The sequence below is a fragment of the Amblyomma americanum genome, chromosome 10 (assembly GCF_052857255.1).
Source record: "Amblyomma americanum isolate KBUSLIRL-KWMA chromosome 10, ASM5285725v1, whole genome shotgun sequence".
Taxonomy (NCBI): domain Eukaryota; kingdom Metazoa; phylum Arthropoda; class Arachnida; order Ixodida; family Ixodidae; genus Amblyomma; species Amblyomma americanum.
The window spans coordinates 140218773-140241204 of record NC_135506.1 but is presented as its reverse complement, the minus strand read 5'-3'; positions in this window follow the sequence as shown (position 1 = coordinate 140241204).

The following is a 22432-nucleotide window of genomic DNA, read 5'->3' as shown; positions in this document are numbered from 1 at the left end:
TGCAGAGATGAACGCCTGGGCTCAGGGGCAGTATTTAAGTTGACAATAGCCAGTATAGAACGTTGAATTCTGCAGCAATGTCAATCAAGTGGTAGCTCTTTGTTGGGCGGGCGTAGCAGGTCCTGGCTGTCGCCGTAGTGCTCTTTATCTCGCGCGCTTTCTGCAACGGCTGCAAAAACGATGCAGTTTGTCGCGACCGTGTGGACTGTGCGATGCGCCGCTGCAGAAATAAACGCTTGGGCTCAGGGGCGTATTTAATTCGGTGATTGCCACGAAAGTGGGATGATTTCCGCAGCAATGTCCGTCAAGGTGTAACCCTTTGGTGTGGGTTGTAGAACCTGGCTGTCGCTTCATTGCTCCTTATCTGGCGCGCTTCATGCAACGGCTGAAAATACGATGCTGTCTCTCGTGAGCATGTTGGCTGATTTATGCGCCGCTGCAGAGAGCCTGGGCTCAGGGGTCGTATTTAAGTTGACAATAGCCGGTATAGTACGTTGATTTCTGCAGCATGGTCCGTCAAGTGGTAGCTCTCTGGTGGGCGTAGCAGGTCCGGCTGTCGCCGCAGTGTTCCTTATCTCGCGAGCTTCCTGCAGCGGCTGCAAAAACGATGCAGTTTGTTGCGAGCGTGTGGACTGTGCGATGCGCTGCTGCAGAAATAGACGCTTGGGCTCAGGGGCCGTATTTAATTCGCCGATTGCTAGGAAGGTAGGATGGTTTCCGCGGCAATGTCCGTAAAGGGGTAGTCCTTTGGTGTGGGTTGTAGAACCTGGCTCTGTCGCTTCATTGCTCCTTATCTGGCGCACTTCATGCAACGGCTGCAAATAAAATGCTGTTTCACGTGAGCATATGGCCTGTTCGATGCGCCGCTGTAGAGATGGAGGCCTAAGCTCTGGGGCCGTATTGAAGTCGAAAATTGTCAGTATGGTACGTTGATTTCTGCTGCAATGTCCCTAGAGTGGTAGCTCTTTCGTGGGTGTAGTAGCCCTGGTTGTCGCAGCAGTGTTCCTTATCTCGCGCGCTTCATGCAACGGCTGCAAAAACGGTGCTGGTTATCGTGCGCATGTTGCATGTTTGATACAATGCTGCAGAGATGGACGCCTTAAGCTCTGGGGCCGTATTTAAGTCGACAATCGTCAGTATGGTACGTTGATTTCTGCAGCAATGTCCGTAAAGTGGTAGCTCTTTCGTGGGCGTAGTAGTCCTGGCAGTCGCCGCAGTGCTCGTTATCTCGCGCGCCTCCTTCAACGGCTGCAAAAACGATGCAGTTTGTCGCGAGCATGTGGACTGTGCGATGCGTCGCTGCAGAAATAGACGCTTGGGCTCAGGGGGGTATTTAATTCGGCGATTGCCAGGAAGGTAGGATGATTTCCGCAACAATGCCCGTCAAGGGATAGCCCTTTGGTGTGTGTTGTAGAAAATGACTGTCCCTACATTGCTCCTTATCTCGCGCGCAGTATGCAGCGGTTGCAAAAACGATGCTGTTTCTCGTGAGCATATGCGCTGTTCGATGCGCCGCTGCAGAGATGGAGGCCTGGGCACAGAGGCCGTATTTAAGTCGACAATCGCCAGTATAGTACGTTGATTTCTGCAGCAATGTCCGTAAAGTGATTGCTCTTTGGTGGGCGCAGTAGGTCCTGGCTGTCGCCGCAGGCCTCCTTATCTTGCGCGCTTCCTGGAACGGCTGCAAAAACGATGCATTTTGTTGCGAGCGTGTGGACTGTGCGATGCGCTGCTGCAGAAATAGACGCCAGGGCTCAGGGGCCGTATTTAATCCGCGATATCTAGGAAGGTAATATGATTTCCGCAGCAAATGTCCGTCAAAGGGTAGTCCTTTGGTGTGGGTTGTAGAACCTGGCTGTCGCTTCATTGCTCCTTATCTGGCGCACTTCATGCAACGGCTGCAAATACAAGGCTGTTTCTCGCGAGCATGTTGGCTGTTTGATGCGCCGCTGCAGAGATGGACGCCTGCGCTCAGGGGCCGTATTTAAGTTGACAATAGCCAGTATGGTACGTTTATTTCTGCAGCAATGTCAATCAAGTGGTAGCTCTTTGGTGGGCGTAGTAGGTCCTGGCTGTCGCCGCAGTGCTCCTTATCACGCGCTTCCTGCAACGGCTGCAAAATCATGCAGTTTGTCGCGACCGTGTGGACTGTGCGATGCACCGCTGCAGAAATAGACGCTTTGGCTCAGGGGCGTATTTAATTCGGCGATTGCTGGGAAGGTAGGATGATTTCCGCAACAATGTCCGTCAAAAGGTAGCCCTTTTGTGTGCGTTTTAGAACCTGGCTGTCGCTACATTGCTCCATATCTCGCGCGCTTCATGCAACGGCTGCAAAAACGGTGCTGGTTCTCGTGAACATGTTGCCCGTTTGATACGCCGCTGCAGAAATAGACGCCTGAGCTCTGGGGCCGTATTTAAGTTGAAAATCGTCAGTATGGTACGTTAATTTCTGCAGCAATGTCCTTCAAGTGGTAGCTCTCTGGTGGGCGTAGCAGGCCCTGGCTGTTGCCGCAGTGCTCCTTATCTCGCGCGCTTCCTGCAGCGGCTGCAAAAACGATGCAGTTTGTTGCGAGCGTGTGGACTGTGCGATGCGCTGCTGCAGAAATAGACGCTTGGGCTCAGGGGCCGTATTTAATTCGCCGATTGCTAGGAAGGTAGGATGATTTCCGCAGCTATGTCCGTCAAGGGGTAGCCCTTTGGTGTGGATTGTAGAAGCTGGCTGTCGCTCCATTGCTCCTTATCTCGCGCGCAGTATGCAACGGCTGCAAAAACGATATTGTTTCACGTGAGCATATGGGCTGTTCGATGCGCCGCTGCAGAGATGGAGGCCTGGGCTCAGGGGCCGAATTTAAGTCGAAAATCGCCAGTATAGTACGTTAATTTCTGCAGCAATGTCCCTCAAGTGGTAGCTCTCTGGTGGGCGTAGCAGGCCCTGGCGGTCGCCGCAGTGCTCCTTATCTCGCGCGCTTACTGCAGGGGCTGCAAAAACGATGCAGTTTTTCGCGAGCGTGTGGACTGTGCGATGCGGTTCTGCAGAAATAGACGCTTGGGCTCTGGGGCCGTATTTTTTTCGCCAATTGCTAGGAAGGTAGGATGATTTCCACAGCTATGACCGTCAAGGGGTAGCCCTTTGGTGTGGATTGTAGAAGCTAGCTGTCGCAACATTGCTCCTTATCTCGCGCGCAGTATGCAACGGCTGCAGAAACGAGGCTGTTTCTCGTGAGCATATGGGCTGTTCGATGCCCCGCTGCAGAGATGGAGGCCTGGGCTCAGGGGCCGTATTTAAGTCGACAATCGCCAGTATAGTACGTTGATTTCTGCAGCAATGTCCTTAATGTGTTAGATCTTTGGTGGGCGAAGTAAGTCCTGGATGTCGCCGCAGTCCTCCTTATCACGCGCGCTTCCTGCAATGGCTGCAAAAACGATGCAGTTTGTCGCGCGCGTGGGAACTATGCGATGCGCCGCTGCAGATATAGACGCTTGGGCTCAGGGGCCGCATTTAATTCGCCGATTGCTAGGAAGGTAGGAATATTTCCGCAGCAATGTCCGTCAAGGGGTAGCCCTTTGGTATGCGTTGTAGAAGCTGGCTGTCGCAACATTGGTCCTTATCTCGTGCGCTTCATGCAAAGGCTGCAGAAACGAGGCTGTTTCTCGTGAGCATGTTGGCTGTTTGATGCGCCGCTGCAGAGATGGACGCCTCAGCTCTGGGGCCGTATTTAAGTCGACAATCGTCAGTATGGTACGTTGATTTCTGCAGCAATGTCCTTAAAGTGGTAGCTCTTTCGTGGGCGTAGTAGTCCTGGCAGTCGCCGCAGTGCTCCTTATCTCGCGCGCTTCCTTCAACGGCTGCAAAAACGATGCAGTTTGTCGCGAGCATGTGGACTGTGAGATGCGTCGCTGCAGAAATAGACGCTTGGGCTCAGGGGGGTATTTAATTCGGCGATTGCCAGGAAGGTAGGATGATTTCCGCAACAATGCCCGTCAAGGGATAGCCCTTTGGTGTGTGTTGTAGAAAATGACTGTCCCTACATTGCTCCTTATCTCGCGCGCAGTATGCAGCGGTTGCAAAAACGATGCTGTTTCTCGTGAGAATATGCGCTGTTCGATGCGCCGCTGCAGAGATGGAGGCCTGGGCACAGAGGCCGTATTTAAGTCGACAATCGCCAGTATAGTACGTTGATTTCTGCAGCAATGTCCGTAAAGTGATAGCTCTTTGGTGGGCGCAGTAGGTCCTGGCTGTCGCCGCAGGCCTCCTTATCTTGCGCGCTTCCTGGAACGGCTGCAAAAACGATGCATTTTGTTGCGAGCGTGTGGACTGTGCGATGCGCTGCTGCAGAAATAGACGCCAGGGCTCAGGGGCCGTATTTAATCCGCGATTTCTAGGAAGGTAATATGATTTCCGCAGCAAATGTCCGTCAAAGGGTAGTCCTTTGGTGTGGGTTGTAGAACCTGGCTGTCGCTTCATTGCTCCTTATCTGGCGCACTTCATGCAACGGCTGCAAATACAAGGCTGTTTCTCGCGAGCATGTTGGCTGTTTGATGCGCCGCTGCAGAGATGGACGCCTGCGCTCAGGGGCCGTATTTAAGTTGACAATAGCCAGTATGGTACGTTTATTTCTGCAGCAATGTCAATCAAGTGGTAGCTCTTTGGTGGGCGTAGTAGGTCCTGGCTGTCGCCGCAGTGCTCCTTATCACGCGCGCTTCCTGCAACGGCTGCAAAATGATGCAGTTTGTCGCGACCGTGTGGACTGTGCGATGCGCCGCTGCAGAAATAGACGCTTTGGCTCAGGGGCGTATTTAATTCGGCGATTGCTGGGAAGGTAGGATGATTTCCGCAACAATGTCCGTCAAAAGGTAGCCCTTTTGTGTGCGTTTTAGAACCTGGCTGTCGCTACATTGCTCCATATCTCGCGCGCTTCATGCAACGGCTGCAAAAACGGTGCTGGTTCTCGTGAACATGTTGCCCGTTTGATGCGCCGCTGCAGAAATAGACGCCTGAGCTCTGGGGCCGTATTTAAGTTGAAAATCGTCAGTATGGTACGTTAATTTCTGCAGCAATGTCCCTCAAGTGGTAGCTCTCTGGTGGGCGTAGCAGGCCCTGGCTGTCGCCGCAGTGCTCCTTATCTCGCGCGCTTACTGCAGGGGCTGCAAAAACGATGCAGTTTTTCGCGAGCGTGTGGACTGTGCGATGCGGTTCTGCAGAAATAGACGCTTGGGCTCTGGGGCCGTATTTTTTTCGCCAATTGCTAGGAAGGTAGGATGATTTCCACAGCTATGACCGTCAAGGGGTAGCCCTTTGGTGTGGATTGTAGAAGCTAGCTGTCGCAACATTGCTCCTTATCTCGCGCGCAGTATGCAACGGCTGCAGAAACGAGGCTGTTTCTCGTGAGCATATGGGCTGTTCGATGCCCCGCTGCAGAGATGGAGGACTGGGCTCAGGGGCCGTATTTAAGTCGACAATCGCCAGTATAGTACGTTGATTTCTGCAGCAATGTCCTTAATGTGTTAGATCTTTGGTGGGCGAAGTAAGTCCTGGATGTCGCCGCAGTCCTCCTTATCTCGCGCGCTTCCTGCAACGGCTGCAAAAACGATGCAGTTTGTCGCGCGCGTGGGAACTATGCGATGCGCCGCTGCAGATATAGACGCTTGGGCTCTGGGGCCGTATTTTTTTCGCCAATTGCTAGGAAGGTAGGATGATTTCCACAGCTATGACCGTCAAGGGGTAGCCCTTTGGTATGCGTTGTAGAAGCTGGCTGTCGCAACATTGGTCCTTATCTCGCGCGCTTCATGCAAAGGCTGCAGAAACGAGGCTGTTTCTCGTGAGCATGTTGGCTGTTTGATGCGCCGCTGCAGAGATGGACGCCTCAGCTCTGGGGCCGTATTTAAGTCGACAATCGTCAGTATGGTACGTTGATTTCTGCAGCAATGTCCGTAAAGTGGTAGCTCTTTCGTGGGCGTAGTAGTCCTGGCAGTCGCCGCAGTGCTCCTTATCTCGCGCGCTTCCTTCAACGGCTGCAAAAACGATGCAGTTTGTCGCGAGCATGTGGACTGTGCGATGCGTCGCTGCAGAAATAGACGCTTGGGCTCAGGGGGGTATTTAATTCGGCGATTGCCAGGAAGGTAGGATGATTTCCGCAACAATGCCCGTCAAGGGATAGCCCTTTGGTGTGTGTTGTAGAAAATGACTGTCCCTACATTGCTCCTTATCTCGCGCGCAGTATGCAGCGGTTGCAAAAACGATGCTGTTTCTCGTGAGAATATGCGCTGTTCGATGCGCCGCTGCAGAGATGGAGGCCTGGGCACAGAGGCCGTATTTAAGTCGACAATCGCCAGTATAGTACGTTGATTTCAGCAGCAATGTCCGTAAAGTGATAGCTCTTTGGTGGGCGCAGTAGGTCCTGGCTGTCGCCGCAGGCCTCCTTATCTTGCGCGCTTCCTGGAACGGCTGCAAAAACGATGCATTTTGTTGCGAGCGTGTGGACTGTGCGATGCGCTGCTGCAGAAATAGACGCCAGGGCTCAGGGGCCGTATTTAATCCGCGATATCTAGGAAGGTAATATGATTTCCGCAGCAAATGTCCGTCAAAGGGTAGTCCTTTGGTGTGGGTTGTAGAACCTGGCTGTCGCTTCATTGCTCCTTATCTGGCGCACTTCATGCAACGGCTGCAAATACAAGGCTGTTTCTCGCGAGCATGTTGGCTGTTTGATGCGCCGCTGCAGAGAAGGACGCCTGCGCTCAGGGGCCGTATTTAAGTTGACAATAGCCAGTATGGTACGTTTATTTCTGCAGCAATGTCAATCAAGTGGTAGCTCTTTGGTGGGCGTAGTAGGTCCTGGCTGTCGCCGCAGTGCTCCTTATCACGCGCTTCCTGCAACGGCTGCAAAATGATGCAGTTTGTCGCGACCGTGTGGACTGTGCGATGCACCGCTGCAGAAATAGACGCTTTGGCTCAGGGGCGTACTTAATTCGGCGATTGCTGGGAAGGTAGGATGATTTCCGCAACAATGTCCGTCAAAAGGTAGCCCTTTTGTGTGCGTTTTAGAACCTGGCTGTCGCTACATTGCTCCATATCTGGCGCACTTCATGCAACGGCTGCAAATACAAGGCTGTTTCTCGCGAGCATGTTGGCTGTTTGATGCGCCGCTGCAGAGAAGGACGCCTGCGCTCAGGGGCCGTATTTAAGTTGACAATAGCCAGTATGGTACGTTTATTTCTGCAGCAATGTCAATCAAGTGGTAGCTCTTTGGTGGGCGTAGTAGGTCCTGGCTGTCGCCGCAGTGCTCCTTATCACGCGCTTCCAGGAACGGCTGCAAAAACGATGCATTTTGTTGCGAGCGTGTGGACTGTGCGATGCGCTGCTGCAGAAATAGACGCCAGGGCTCAGGGGCCGTATTTAATCCGCGATATCTAGGAAGGTAATATGATTTCCGCAGCAAATGTCCGTCAAAGGGTAGTCCTTTGGTGTGGGTTGTAGAACCTGGCTGTCGCTTCATTGCTCCTTATCTGGCGCACTTCATGCAACGGCTGCAAAAACGGTGCTGGTTCTCGTGAACATGTTGCCCGTTTGATGCGCCGCTGCAGAAATAGACGCCTGAGCTCTGGGGCCGTATTTAAGTTGAAAATCGTCAGTATGGTACGTTAATTTCTGCAGCAATGTCCTTCAAGTGGTAGCTCTCTGGTGGGCGTAGCAGGCCCTGGCTGTTGCCGCAGTGCTCCTTATCTCGCGCGCTTCCTGCAGCGGCTGCAAAAACGATGCAGTTTGTTGCGAGCGTGTGGACTGTGCGATGCGCTGCTGCAGAAATAGACGCTTGGGCTCAGGGGCCGTATTTAATTCGCCGATTGCTAGGAAGGTAGGATGATTTCCGCAGCTATGTCCGTCAAGGGGTAGCCCTTTGGTGTGGATTGTAGAAGCTGGCTGTCGCTCCATTGCTCCTTATCTCGCGCGCAGTATGCAACGGCTGCAAAAACGATACTGTTTCACGTGAGCATATGGGCTGTTCGATGCGCCGCTGCAGAGATGGAGGCCTGGGCTCAGGGGCCGAATTTAAGTCGAAAATCGCCAGTATAGTACGTTAATTTCTGCAGCAATGTCCCTCAAGTGGTAGCTCTCTGGTGGGCGTAGCAGGCCCTGGCGGTCGCCGCAGTGCTCCTTATCTCGCGCGCTTACTGCAGGGGCTGCAAAAACGATGCAGTTTTTCGCGAGCGTGTGGACTGTGCGATGCGGTTCTGCAGAAATAGACGCTTGGGCTCTGGGGCCGTATTTTTTTCGCCAATTGCTAGGAAGGTAGGATGATTTCCACAGCTATGACCGTCAAGGGGTAGCCCTTTGGTGTGGATTGTAGAAGCTAGCTGTCGCAACATTGCTCCTTATCTCGCGCGCAGTATGCAACGGCTGCAGAAACGAGGCTGTTTCTCGTGAGCATATGGGCTGTTCGATGCCCCGCTGCAGAGATGGAGGCCTGGGCTCTGGGGCCGAATTTAAATCGAAAATCGCCAGTATAGTACGTTAATTTCTGCAGCAATGTCCTTAATGTGTTAGATCTTTGGTGGGCGAAGTAAGTCCTGGATGTCGCCGCAGTGCTCCTTATCTCGCGCGCTTCCTTCAACGGCTGCAAAAACGATGCAGTTTGTCGCGCGCGTGGGAACTATGCGATGCGCCGCTGCAGATATAGACGCTTGGGCTCAGGGGCCGCATTTAATTCGCCAATTGCTAGGAAGGTAGGAATATTTCCGCAGCAATGTCCGTCAAGGGGTAGCCCTTTGGTATGCGTTGTAGAAGCTGGCTGTCGCAACATTGGTCCTTATCTCGCGCGCTTCATGCAAAGGCTGCAGAAACGAGGCTGTTTCTCGTGAGCATGTTGGCTGTTTGATGCGCCGCTGCAGAGATGGACGCCTCAGCTCTGGGGCCGTATTTAAGTCGACAATCGTCAGTATGGTACGTTGATTTCTGCAGCAATGTCCGTAAAGTGGTAGCTCTTTCGTGGGCGTAGTAGTCCTGGCAGTCGCCGCAGTGCTCCTTATCTCGCGCGCTTCCTTCAACGGCTGCAAAAACGATGCAGTTTGTCGCGAGCATGTGGACTGTGCGATGCGTCGCTGCAGAAATAGACGCTTGGGCTCAGGGGGGTATTTAATTCGGCGATTGCCAGGAAGGTAGGATGATTTCCGCAACAATGCCCGTCAAGGGATAGCCCTTTGGTGTGTGTTGTAGAAAATGACTGTCCCTACATTGCTCCTTATCTCGCGCGCAGTATGCAGCGGTTGCAAAAACGATGCTGTTTCTCGTGAGAATATGCGCTGTTCGATGCGCCGCTGCAGAGATGGAGGCCTGGGCACAGAGGCCGTATTTAAGTCGACAATCGCCAGTATAGTACGTTGATTTCTGCAGCAATGTCCGTAAAGTGATAGCTCTTTGGTGGGCGCAGTAGGTCCTGGCTGTCGCCGCAGGCCTCCTTATCTTGCGCGCTTCCTGGAACGGCTGCAAAAACGATGCATTTTGTTGCGAGCGTGTGGACTGTGCGATGCGCTGCTGCAGAAATAGACGCCAGGGCTCAGGGGCCGTATTTAATCCGCGATTTCTAGGAAGGTAATATGATTTCCGCAGCAAATGTCCGTCAAAGGGTAGTCCTTTGGTGTGGGTTGTAGAACCTGGCTGTCGCTTCATTGCTCCTTATCTGGCGCACTTCATGCAACGGCTGCAAATACAAGGCTGTTTCTCGCGAGCATGTTGGCTGTTTGATGCGCCGCTGCAGAGATGGACGCCTGCGCTCAGGGGCCGTATTTAAGTTGACAATAGCCAGTATGGTACGTTTATTTCTGCAGCAATGTCAATCAAGTGGTAGCTCTTTGGTGGGCGTAGTAGGTCCTGGCTGTCGCCGCAGTGCTCCTTATCACGCGCGCTTCCTGCAACGGCTGCAAAATGATGCAGTTTGTCGCGACCGTGTGGACTGTGCGATGCGCCGCTGCAGAAATAGACGCTTTGGCTCAGGGGCGTATTTAATTCGGCGATTGCTGGGAAGGTAGGATGATTTCCGCAACAATGTCCGTCAAAAGGTAGCCCTTTTGTGTGCGTTTTAGAACCTGGCTGTCGCTACATTGCTCCATATCTCGCGCGCTTCATGCAACGGCTGCAAAAACGGTGCTGGTTCTCGTGAACATGTTGCCCGTTTGATGCGCCGCTGCAGAAATAGACGCCTGAGCTCTGGGGCCGTATTTAAGTTGAAAATCGTCAGTATGGTACGTTAATTTCTGCAGCAATGTCCTTCAAGTGGTAGCTCTCTGGTGGGCGTAGCAGGCCCTGGCTGTTGCCGCAGTGCTCCTTATCTCGCGCGCTTCCTGCAGCGGCTGCAAAAACGATGCAGTTTGTTGCGAGCGTGTGGACTGTGCGATGCGCTGCTGCAGAAATAGACGCTTGGGCTCAGGGGCCGTATTTAATTCGCCGATTGCTAGGAAGGTAGGATGATTTCCGCAGCTATGTCCGTCAAGGGGTAGCCCTTTGGTGTGGATTGTAGAAGCTGGCTGTCGCTCCATTGCTCCTTATCTCGCGCGCAGTATGCAACGGCTGCAAAAACGATACTGTTTCACGTGAGCATATGGGCTGTTCGATGCGCCGCTGCAGAGATGGAGGCCTGGGCTCTGGGGCCGAATTTAAATCGAAAATCGCCAGTATAGTACGTTAATTTCTGCAGCAATGTCCCTCAAGTGGTAGCTCTCTGGTGGGCGTAGCAGGCCCTGGCTGTCGCCGCAGTGCTCCTTATCTCGCGCGCTTACTGCAGGGGGTGCAAAAACGATGCAGTTTTTCGCGAGCGTGTGGACTGTGCGATGCGGTTCTGCAGAAATAGACGCTTGGGCTCTGGGGCCGTATTTTTTTCGCCAATTGCTAGGAAGGTAGGATGATTTCCACAGCTATGACCGTCAAGGGGTAGCCCTTTGGTGTGGATTGTAGAAGCTAGCTGTCGCAACATTGCTCCTTATCTCGCGCGCAGTATGCAACGGCTGCAGAAACGAGGCTGTTTCTCGTGAGCATATGGGCTGTTCGATGCCCCGCTGCAGAGATGGAGGCCTGGGCTCAGGGGCCGTATTTAAGTCGACAATCGCCAGTATAGTACGTTGATTTCTGCAGCAATGTCCTTAATGTGTTAGATCTTTGGTGGGCGAAGTAAGTCCTGGATGTCGCCGCAGTCCTCCTTATCTCGCGCGCTTCCTGCAATGGCTGCAAAAACGATGCAGTTTGTCGCGCGCGTGGGAACTATGCGATGCGCCGCTGCAGATATAGACGCTTGGGCTCTGGGGCCGTATTTTTTTCGCCAATTGCTAGGAAGGTAGGATGATTTCCACAGCTATGACCGTCAAGGGGTAGCCCTTTGGTATGCGTTGTAGAAGCTGGCTGTCGCAACATTGGTCCTTATCTCGCGCGCTTCATGCAAAGGCTGCAGAAACGAGGCTGTTTCTCGTGAGCATGTTGGCTGTTTGATGCGCCGCTGCAGAGATGGACGCCTCAGCTCTGGGGCCGTATTTAAGTCGACAATCGTCAGTATGGTACGTTGATTTCTGCAGCAATGTCCGTAAAGTGGTAGCTCTTTCGTGGGCGTAGTAGTCCTGGCTGTCGCCGCAGGCCTCCTTATCTTGCGCGCTTCCTGGAACGGCTGCAAAAACGATGCATTTTGTTGCGAGCGTGTGGACTGTGCGATGCGCTGCTGCAGAAATAGACGCCAGGGCTCAGGGGCCGTATTTAATCCGCGATTTCTAGGAAGGTAATATGATTTCCGCAGCAAATGTCCGTCAAAGGGTAGTCCTTTGGTGTGGGTTGTAGAACCTGGCTGTCGCTTCCTTGCTCCTTATCTGGCGCACTTCATGCAACGGCTGCAAATACAAGGCTGTTTCTCGCGAGCATGTTGGCTGTTTGATGCGCCGCTGCAGAGATGGACGCCTGCGCTCAGGGGCCGTATTTAAGTTGACAATAGCCAGTATGGTACGTTTATTTCTGCAGCAATGTCAATCAAGTGGTAGCTCTTTGGTGGGCGTAGTAGGTCCTGGCTGTCGCCGCAGTGCTCCTTATCACGCGCGCTTCCTGCAACGGCTGCAAAATGATGCAGTTTGTAGCGACCGTGTGGACTGTGCGATGCGCCGCTGCAGAAATAGACGCTTTGGCTCAGGGGCGTATTTAATTCGGCGATTGCTGGGAAGGTAGGATGATTTTCGCAACAATGTCCGTCAAAAGGTAGCCCTTTTGTGTGCGTTTTAGAACCTGGCTGTCGCTACATTGCTCCATATCTCGCGCGCTTCATGCAACGGCTGCAAAAACGGTGCTGGTTCTCGTGAACATGTTGCCCGTTTGATGCGCCGCTGCAGAAATAGACGCCTGAGCTCTGGGGCCGTATTTAAGTTGAAAATCGTCAGTATGGTACGTTAATTTCTGCAGCAATGTCCTTCAAGTGGTAGCTCTCTGGTGGGCGTAGCAGGCCCTGGCTGTTGCCGCAGTGCTCCTTATCTCGCGCGCTTCCTGCAGCGGCTGCAAAAACGATGCAGTTTGTTGCGAGCGTGTGGACTGTGCGATGCGCTGCTGCAGAAATAGACGCTTGGGCTCAGGGGCCGTATTTAATTCGCCGATTGCTAGGAAGGTAGGATGATTTCCGCAGCTATGTCCGTCAAGGGGTAGCCCTTTGGTGTGGATTGTAGAAGCTGGCTGTCGCTCCATTGCTCCTTATCTCGCGCGCAGTATGCAACGGCTGCAAAAACGATACTGTTTCACGTGAGCATATGGGCTGTTCGATGCGCCGCTGCAGAGATAGAGGCCTGGGCTCAGGGGCCGAATTTAAGTCGAAAATCGCCAGTATAGTACGTTGATTTCTGCAGCAATGTCCTTAATGTGTTAGATCTTTGGTGGGCGAAGTAAGTCCTGGATGTCGCCGCAGTCCTCCTTATCACGCGCGCTTCCTGCAATGGCTGCAAAAACGATGCAGTTTGTCGCGCGCGTGGGAACTATGCGATGCGCCGCTGCAGATATAGACGCTTGGGCTCAGGGGCCGCATTTAATTCGCCGATTGCTAGGAAGGTAGGAATATTTCCGCAGCAATGTCCGTCAAGGGGTAGCCCTTTGGTATGCGTTGTAGAAGCTGGGTGTCGCAACATTGGTCCTTATCTCGCGCGCTTCATGCAAAGGCTGCAGAAACGAGGCTGTTTCTCGTGAGCATGTTGGCTGTTTGATGCGCCGCTGCAGAGATGGACGCCTCAGCTCTGGGGCCGTATTTAAGTCGACAATCGTCAGTATGGTACGTTGATTTCTGCAGCAATGTCCGTAAAGTGGTAGCTCTTTCGTGGGCGTAGTAGTCCTGGCAGTCGCCGCAGTGCTCCTTATCTCGCGCGCTTCCTTCAACGGCTGCAAAAACGATGCAGTTTGTCGCGAGCATGTGGACTGTGCGATGCGTCGCTGCAGAAATAGACGCTTGGGCTCAGGGGGGTATTTAATTCGGCGATTGCCAGGAAGGTAGGATGATTTCCGCAACAATGCCCGTCAAGGGATAGCCCTTTGGTGTGTGTTGTAGAAAATGACTGTCCCTACATTGCTCCTTATCTCGCGCGCAGTATGCAGCGGTTGCAAAAACGATGCTGTTTCTCGTGAGAATATGCGCTGTTCGATGCGCCGCTGCAGAGATGGAGGCCTGGGCACAGAGGCCGTATTTAAGTCGACAATCGTCAGTATGGTACGTTGATTTCTGCAGCAATGTCCGTAAAGTGGTAGCTCTTTCGTGGGCGTAGTAGTCCTGGCTGTCGCCGCAGGCCTCCTTATCTTGCGCGCTTCCTGGAACGGCTGCAAAAACGATGCATTTTGTTGCGAGCGTGTGGACTGTGCGATGCGCTGCTGCAGAAATAGACGCCAGGGCTCAGGGGCCGTATTTAATCCGCGATTTCTAGGAAGGTAATATGATTTCCGCAGCAAATGTCCGTCAAAGGGTAGTCCTTTGGTGTGGGTTGTAGAACCTGGCTGTCGCTTCCTTGCTCCTTATCTGGCGCACTTCATGCAACGGCTGCAAATACAAGGCTGTTTCTCGCGAGCATGTTGGCTGTTTGATGCGCCGCTGCAGAGATGGACGCCTGCGCACAGGGGCCGTATTTAAGTTGACAATAGCCAGTATGGTACGTTTATTTCTGCAGCAATGTCAATCAAGTGGTAGCTCTTTGGTGGGCGTAGTAGGTCCTGGCTGTCGCCGCAGTGCTCCTTATCACGCGCTTCCTGCAACGGCTGCGAAATGATGCAGTTTGTCGCGACCGTGTGGACTGTGCGATGCACCGCGGCAGAAATAGACGCTTTGGCTCAGGGGCGTATTTAATTCGGCGATTGCTGGGAAGGTAGGATGATTTCCGCAACAATGTCCGTCAAAAGGTAGCCCTTTTGTGTGCGTTTTAGAACCTGGCTGTCGCTACATTGCTCCATATCTCGCGCGCTTCATGCAACGGCTGCAAAAACGGTGCTGGTTCTCGTGAACATGTTGCCCGTTTGATGCGCCGCTGCAGAAATAGACGCCTGAGCTCTGGGGCCGTATTTAAGTTGAAAATCGTCAGTATGGTACGTTAATTTCTGCAGCAATGTCCTTCAAGTGGTAGCTCTCTGGTGGGCGTAGCAGGCCCTGGCTGTTGCCGCAGTGCTCCTTATCTCGCGCGCTTCCTGCAGCGGCTGCAAAAACGATGCAGTTTGTTGCGAGCGTGTGGACTGTGCGATGCGCTGCTGCAGAAATAGACGCTTGGGCTCAGGGGCCGTATTTAATTCGCCGATTGCTAGGAAGGTAGGATGATTTCCGCAGCTATGTCCGTCAAGGGGTAGCCCTTTGGTGTGGATTGTAGAAGCTGGCTGTCGCTCCATTGCTCCTTATCTCGCGCGCAGTATGCAACGGCTGCAAAAACGATACTGTTTCACGTGAGCATATGGGCTGTTCGATGCGCCGCTGCAGAGATGGAGGCCTGGGCTCAGGGGCCGAATTTAAGTCGAAAATCGCCAGTATAGTACGTTAATTTCTGCAGCAATGTCCCTCAAGTGGTAGCTCTCTGGTGGGCGTAGCAGGCCCTGGCGGTCGCCGCAGTGCTCCTTATCTCGCGCGCTTACTGCAGGGGCTGCAAAAACGATGCAGTTTTTCGCGAGCGTGTGGACTGTGCGATGCGGTTCTGCAGAAATAGACGCTTGGGCTCTGGGGCCGTATTTTTTTCGCCAATTGCTAGGAAGGTAGGATGATTTCCACAGCTATGACCGTCAAGGGGTAGCCCTTTGGTGTGGATTGTAGAAGCTAGCTGTCGCAACATTGCTCCTTATCTCGCGCGCAGTATGCAACGGCTGCAGAAACGAGGCTGTTTCTCGTGAGCATATGGGCTGTTCGATGCCCCGCTGCAGAGATGGAGGCCTGGGCTCAGGGGCCGTATTTAAGTCGACAATCGCCAGTATAGTACGTTGATTTCTGCAGCAATGTCCTTAATGTGTTAGATCTTTGGTGGGCGAAGTAAGTCCTGGATGTCGCCGCAGTCCTCCTTATCACGCGCGCTTCCTGCAATGGCTGCAAAAACGATGCAGTTTGTCGCGCGCGTGGGAACTATGCGATGCGCCGCTGCAGATATAGACGCTTGGGCTCAGGGGCCGCATTTAATTCGCCGATTGCTAGGAAGGTAGGAATATTTCCGCAGCAATGTTCGTCAAGGGGTAGCCCTTTGGTATGCGTTGTAGAAGCTGGCTGTCGCAACATTGGTCCTTATCTCGCGCGCTTCATGCAAAGGCTGCAGAAACGAGGCTGTTTCTCGTGAGCATGTTGGCTGTTTGATGCGCCGCTGCAGAGATGGACGCCTCAGCTCTGGGGCCGTATTTAAGTCGACAATCGTCAGTATGGTACGTTGATTTCTGCAGCAATGTCCGTAAAGTGGTAGCTCTTTCGTGGGCGTAGTAGTCCTGGCAGTCGCCGCAGTGCTCCTTATCTCGCGCGCTTCCTTCAACGGCTGCAAAAACGATGCAGTTTGTCGCGAGCATGTGGACTGTGCGATGCGTCGCTGCAGAAATAGACGCTTGGGCTCAGGGGGGTATTTAATTCGGCGATTGCCAGGAAGGTAGGATGATTTCCGCAACAATGCCCGTCAAGGGATAGCCCTTTGGTGTGTGTTGTAGAAAATGACTGTCCCTACATTGCTCCTTATCTCGCGCGCAGTATGCAGCGGTTGCAAAAACGATGCTGTTTCTCGTGAGAATATGCGCTGTTCGATGCGCCGCTGCAGAGATGGAGGCCTGGGCACAGAGGCCGTATTTAAGTCGACAATCGCCAGTATAGTACGTTGATTTCTGCAGCAATGTCCGTAAAGTGATAGCTCTTTGGTGGGCGCAGTAGGTCCTGGCTGTCGCCGCAGGCCTCCTTATCTTGCGCGCTTCCTGGAACGGCTGCAAAAACGATGCATTTTGTTGCGAGCGTGTGGACTGTGCGATGCGCTGCTGCAGAAATAGACGCCAGGGCTCAGGGGCCGTATTTAATCCGCGATTTCTAGGAAGGTAATATGATTTCCGCAGCAAATGTCCGTCAAAGGGTAGTCCTTTGGTGTGGGTTGTAGAACCTGGCTGTCGCTTCATTGCTCCTTATCTGGCGCACTTCATGCAACGGCTGCAAATACAAGGCTGTTTCTCGCGAGCATGTTGGCTGTTTGATGCGCCGCTGCAGAGATGGACGCCTGCGCTCAGGGGCCGTATTTAAGTTGACAATAGCCAGTATGGTACGTTTATTTCTGCAGCAATGTCAATCAAGTGGTAGCTCTTTGGTGGGCGTAGTAGGTCCTGGCTGTCGCCGCAGTGCTCCTTATCACGCGCGCTTCCTGCAACGGCTGCAAAATGATGCAGTTTGTCGCGACCGTGTGGACTGTGCGATGCGCCGCTGCAGAAATAGACGCTTTGGCTCAGGGGCGTATTTAATTCGGCGATTGCTGGGAAGGTAGGATGATTTCCGCAACAATGTCCGTCAAAAGGTAGCCCTTTTGTGTGCGTTTTAGAACCTGGCTGTCGCTACATTGCTCCATATCTCGCGCGCTTCATGCAACGGCTGCAAAAACGGTGCTGGTTCTCGTGAACATGTTGCCCGTTTGATGCGCCGCTGCAGAAATAGACGCCTGAGCTCTGGGGCCGTATTTAAGTTGAAAATCGTCAGTATGGTACGTTAATTTCTGCAGCAATGTCCTTCAAGTGGTAGCTCTCTGGTGGGCGTAGCAGGCCCTGGCTGTTGCCGCAGTGCTCCTTATCTCGCGCGCTTCCTGCAGCGGCTGCAAAAACGATGCAGTTTGTTGCGAGCGTGTGGACTGTGCGATGCGCTGCTGCAGAAATAGACGCTTGGGCTCAGGGGCCGTATTTAATTCGCCGATTGCTAGGAAGGTAGGATGATTTCCGCAGCTATGTCCGTCAAGGGGTAGCCCTTTGGTGTGGATTGTAGAAGCTGGCTGTCGCTCCATTGCTCCTTATCTCGCGCGCAGTATGCAACGGCTGCAAAAACGATACTGTTTCACGTGAGCATATGGGCTGTTCGATGCGCCGCTGCAGAGATGGAGGCCTGGGCTCTGGGGCCGAATTTAAATCGAAAATCGCCAGTATAGTACGTTAATTTCTGCAGCAATGTCCCTCAAGTGGTAGCTCTCTGGTGGGCGTAGCAGGCCCTGGCTGTCGCCGCAGTGCTCCTTATCTCGCGCGCTTACTGCAGGGGCTGCAAAAACGATGCAGTTTTTCGCGAGCGTGTGGACTGTGCGATGCGGTTCTGCAGAAATAGACGCTTGGGCTCTGGGGCCGTATTTTTTTCGCCAATTGCTAGGAAGGTAGGATGATTTCCACAGCTATGACCGTCAAGGGGTAGCCCTTTGGTGTGGATTGTAGAAGCTAGCTGTCGCAAAATTGCTCCTTATCTCGCGCGCAGTATGCAACGGCTGCAGAAACGAGGCTGTTTCTCGTGAGCATATGGGCTGTTCGATGCCCCGCTGCAGAGATGGAGGCCTGGGCTCAGGGGCCGTATTTAAGTCGACAATCGCCAGTATAGTACGTTGATTTCTGCAGCAATGTCCTTAATGTGTTAGATCTTTGGTGGGCGAAGTAAGTCCTGGATGTCGCCGCAGTCCTCCTTATCTCGCGCGCTTCCTGCAATGGCTGCAAAAAGGATGCAGTTTGTCGCGCGCGTTGGAACTATGCGATGCGCCGCTGCAGATATAGACGCTTGGGCTCTGGGGCCGTATTTTTTTCGCCAATTGCTAGGAAGGTAGGATGATTTCCACAGCTATGACCGTCAAGGGGTAGCCCTTTGGTATGCGTTGTAGAAGCTGGCTGTCGCAACATTGGTCCTTATCTCGCGCGCTTCATGCAAAGGCTGCAGAAACGAGGCTGTTTCTCGTGAGCATGTTGGCTGTTTGATGCGCCGCTGCAGAGATGGACGCCTCAGCTCTGGGGCCGTATTTAAGTCGACAATCGTCAGTATGGTACGTTGATTTCTGCAGCAATGTCCGTAAAGTGGTAGCTCTTTCGTGGGCGTAGTAGTCCTGGCAGTCGCCGCAGTGCTCCTTATCTCGCGCGCTTCCTTCAACGGCTGCAAAAACGATGCAGTTTGTTGCGAGCATGTGGACTGTGCGATGCGTCGCTGCAGAAATAGACGCTTGGGCTTAAGGGGGGGTATTTAATTCGGCGATTGCCAGGAAGGTAGGATGATTTCCGCAACAATGCCCGTCAAGGGATAGCCCTTTGGTGTGTGTTGTAGAAAATGACTGTCCCTACATTGCTCCTTATCTCGCGCGCAGTATGCAGCGGTTGCAAAAACGATGCTGTTTCTCGTGAGAATATGCGCTGTTCGATGCGCCGCTGCAGAGATGGAGGCCTGGGCACAGAGGCCGTATTTAAGTCGACAATCGCCAGTATAGTACGTTGATTTCTGCAGCAATGTCCGTAAAGTGATAGCTCTTTGGTGGGCGCAGTAGGTCCTGGCTGTCGCCGCAGGCCTCCTTATCTTGCGCGCTTCCTGGAACGGCTGCAAAAACGATGCATTTTGTTGCGAGCGTGTGGACTGTGCGATGCGCTGCTGCAGAAATAGACGCCAGGGCTCAGGGGCCGTATTTAATCCGCGATTTCTAGGAAGGTAATATGATTTCCGCAGCAAATGTCCGTCAAAGGGTAGTCCTTTGGTGTGGGTTGTAGAACCTGGCTGTCGCTTCATTGCTCCTTATCTGGCGCACTTCATGCAACGGGTGCAAATACAAGGCTGTTTCTCGCGAGCATGTTGGCTGTTTGATGCGCCGCTGCAGAGATGGACGCCTGCGCTCAGGGGCCGTATTTAAGTTGACAATAGCCAGTATGGTACGTTTATTTCTGCAGCAATGTCAATCAAGTGGTAGCTCTTTGGTGGGCGTAGTAGGTCCTGGCTGTCGCCGCAGTGCTCCTTATCACGCGCGCTTCCTGCAACGGCTGCAAAATGATGCAGTTTGTCGCGACCGTGTGGACTGTGCGATGCGCCGCTGCAGAAATAGACGCTTTGGCTCAGGGGCGTATTTAATTCGGCGATTGCTGGGAAGGTAGGATGATTTTCGCAACAATGTCCGTCAAAAGGTAGCCCTTTTTTGTGCGTTTTAGAACCTGGCTGTCGCTACATTGCTCCATATCTCGCGCGCTTCATGCAACGGCTGCAAAAACGGTGCTGGTTCTCGTGAACATGTTGCCCGTTTGATGCGCCGCTGCAGAAATAGACGCCTGAGCTCTGGGGCCGTATTTAAGTTGAAAATCGTCAGTATGGTACGTTAATTTCTGCAGCAATGTCCTTCAAGTGGTAGCTCTCTGGTGGGCGTAGCAGGCCCTGGCTGTTGCCGCAGTGCTCCTTATCTCGCGCGCTTCCTGCAGCGGCTGCAAAAACGATGCAGTTTGTTGCGAGCGTGTGGACTGTGCGATGCGCTGCTGCAGAAATAGACGCTTGGGCTCAGGGGCCGTATTTAATTCGCCGATTGCTAGGAAGGTAGGATGATTTCCGCAGCTATGTCCGTCAAGGGGTAGCCCTTTGGTGTGGATTGTAGAAGCTGGCTGTCGCTCCATTGCTCCTTATCTCGCGCGCAGTATGCAACGGCTGCAAAAACGATACTGTTTCACGTGAGCATATGGGCTGTTCGATGCGCCGCTGCAGAAATGGAGGCCTGGGCTCAGGGGCCGAAGTTAAGTCGAAAATCGCCAGTATAGTACGTTAATTTCTGCAGCAATGTCCCTCAAGTGGTAGCTCTCTGGTGGGCGTAGCAGGCCCTGGCTGTCGCCGCAGTGCTCCTTATCTCGCGCGCTTACTGCAGGGGCTGCAAAAACGATGCAGTTTTTCGCGAGCGTGTGGACTGTGCGATGCGGTTCTGCAGAAATAGACGCTTGGGCTCTGGGGCCGTATTTTTTTCGCCAATTGCTAGGAAGGTAGGATGATTTCCACAGCTATGACCGTCAAGGGGTAGCCCTTTGGTGTGGATTGTAGAAGCTAGCTGTCGCAACATTGCTCCTTATCTCGCGCGCAGTATGCAACGGCTGCAGAAACGAGGCTGTTTCTCGTGAGCATATGGGCTGTTCGATGCCCCGCTGCAGAGATGGAGGCCTGGGCTCAGGGGCCGTATTTAAGTCGACAATCGCCAGTATAGTACGTTGATTTCTGCAGCAATGTCCTTAATGTGTTAGATCTTTGGTGGGCGAAGTAAGTCCTGGATGTCGCCGCAGTCCTCCTTATCTCGCGCGCTTCCTGCAATGGCTGCAAAAACGATGCAGTTTGTCGCGCGCGTGGGAACTATGCGATGCGCCGCTGCAGATATAGACGCTTGGGCTCAGGGGCCGCATTTAATTCGCCGATTGCTAGGAAGGTAGGAATATTTCCGCAGCAATGTCCGTCAAGGGGTAGCCCTTTGGTATGCGTTGTAGACGCTGGCTGTCGCAACATTGGTCCTTATCTCGCGCGCTTCATGCAAAGGCTGCAGAAACGAGGCTGTTTCTCGTGAGCATGTTGGCTGTTTGATGCGCCGCTGCAGAGATGGACGCCTCAGCTCTGGGGCCGTATTTAAGTCGACAATCGCCAATATAGTACGTTGAGTTCTGCACCAATGTCCGTAAAGTGATAGCTCTTTGGTGGGCGCATTAGGTCCTGGCTGTCACCGCAGTCCTCCTTTTCTCGCGCGCTTCCTGCAACGGCTACAAAAACGATGCAGTTTGTCGCGCGCGTGTGAACTGTGCGATGCGCCGCTACAGAAATAGACGCGTGGGCTCAGGGGCCGTATTTAGATCTCCAATTTCTAGGAAGGTAGCATGATTTCCGCAGCAATGTCCCTCAAGGGGTAGCCCATTGGTGTGGGTTGTAGAACCTGGCTATCGCTTCATTGCTCCTTATGTGGCGCACTTCATGCAACGGCTGCAAATGCGATGCTGTTTCACGTGAACATATGGCCTGTTCGATGCGCCGCTGCAGAGATGGAGGCCTGGGCTCAGGGGCCGTATTTAAGTCGACAATCGCCAGTATAGTACGCTGATTTCTGCAGCAATGTCTGTAAAGTGGTAGCTCTTTGGTGGGCGAAGTAGGTCCTGAATGTCGCCGCAGTGCTCCTCACCTCGCGCGCTTCCTGCAATGGCTGGAAAAACGATGCAGTTCGTCGCGCGCGTGTGAACTGTGCGATGCGCCGCTGCAGAAATAGACGCTTGGGCTCTGGGGCCGTAATTAATTCGTCGATTGCTAGGAAGGTAGGATTATTTCCGCAGCAATGTCCGTCAAGGGCTAGTCCTTTGGCTGGCGTTGTAGAACCTTGCGGTCGCTCCATTGCTCCTTATCTCGCGCGCAGTATGCCGCGGTTGCAAAAACGATGCTGTTTCTCGTGAGGATATGGGCTGTTCGATGCGCCGCTGCAGAGATGGAGGCCTGGGCTCAGAGGCCGTATTTAAGTCGACAATCGCCAGTATAGTACGTTGATTTCTGCAGCAATGTCCGTAAAGTGATAGATCTTTGGTGGGCGCAGTAGGTCCTGGCTGTCGCCGCAGGCCTCCTTATCTTGCGCGCTTCCTGCAACGGCTGCAAAAACGATGCAGTTTTTCGCGCGCGTGTGTACTGTGCAATGTGCAGCTGCAGAAATAGACGCCAGGGCTCAGGGGTCGTATTTAATCCGCCGATTTCTAGGAAGGTAATATGATTTCCGCAGAAAATGTCCGTCAAAGGGTAGTCCTTTGGTGTGGGTTGTAGAACCTGGCTGTCGCTTCATTGCTCCTTATCTGGCGCACTTCAAGCAACGGCTGCAAATACAATGCTGGTTCTCGCGAGCATGTTGGCTGTTTGATGCGCCGCTGCAGAAATAGACGCCTAAGCTCTGGGGCCGTATTTAAGTTGAAAATCGTCAGTATGGTACGTTAATTTCTGCAGCAATGTCCGTCAAGTGGTAGCTCTCTGGTGGGCGTAGCAGGCCC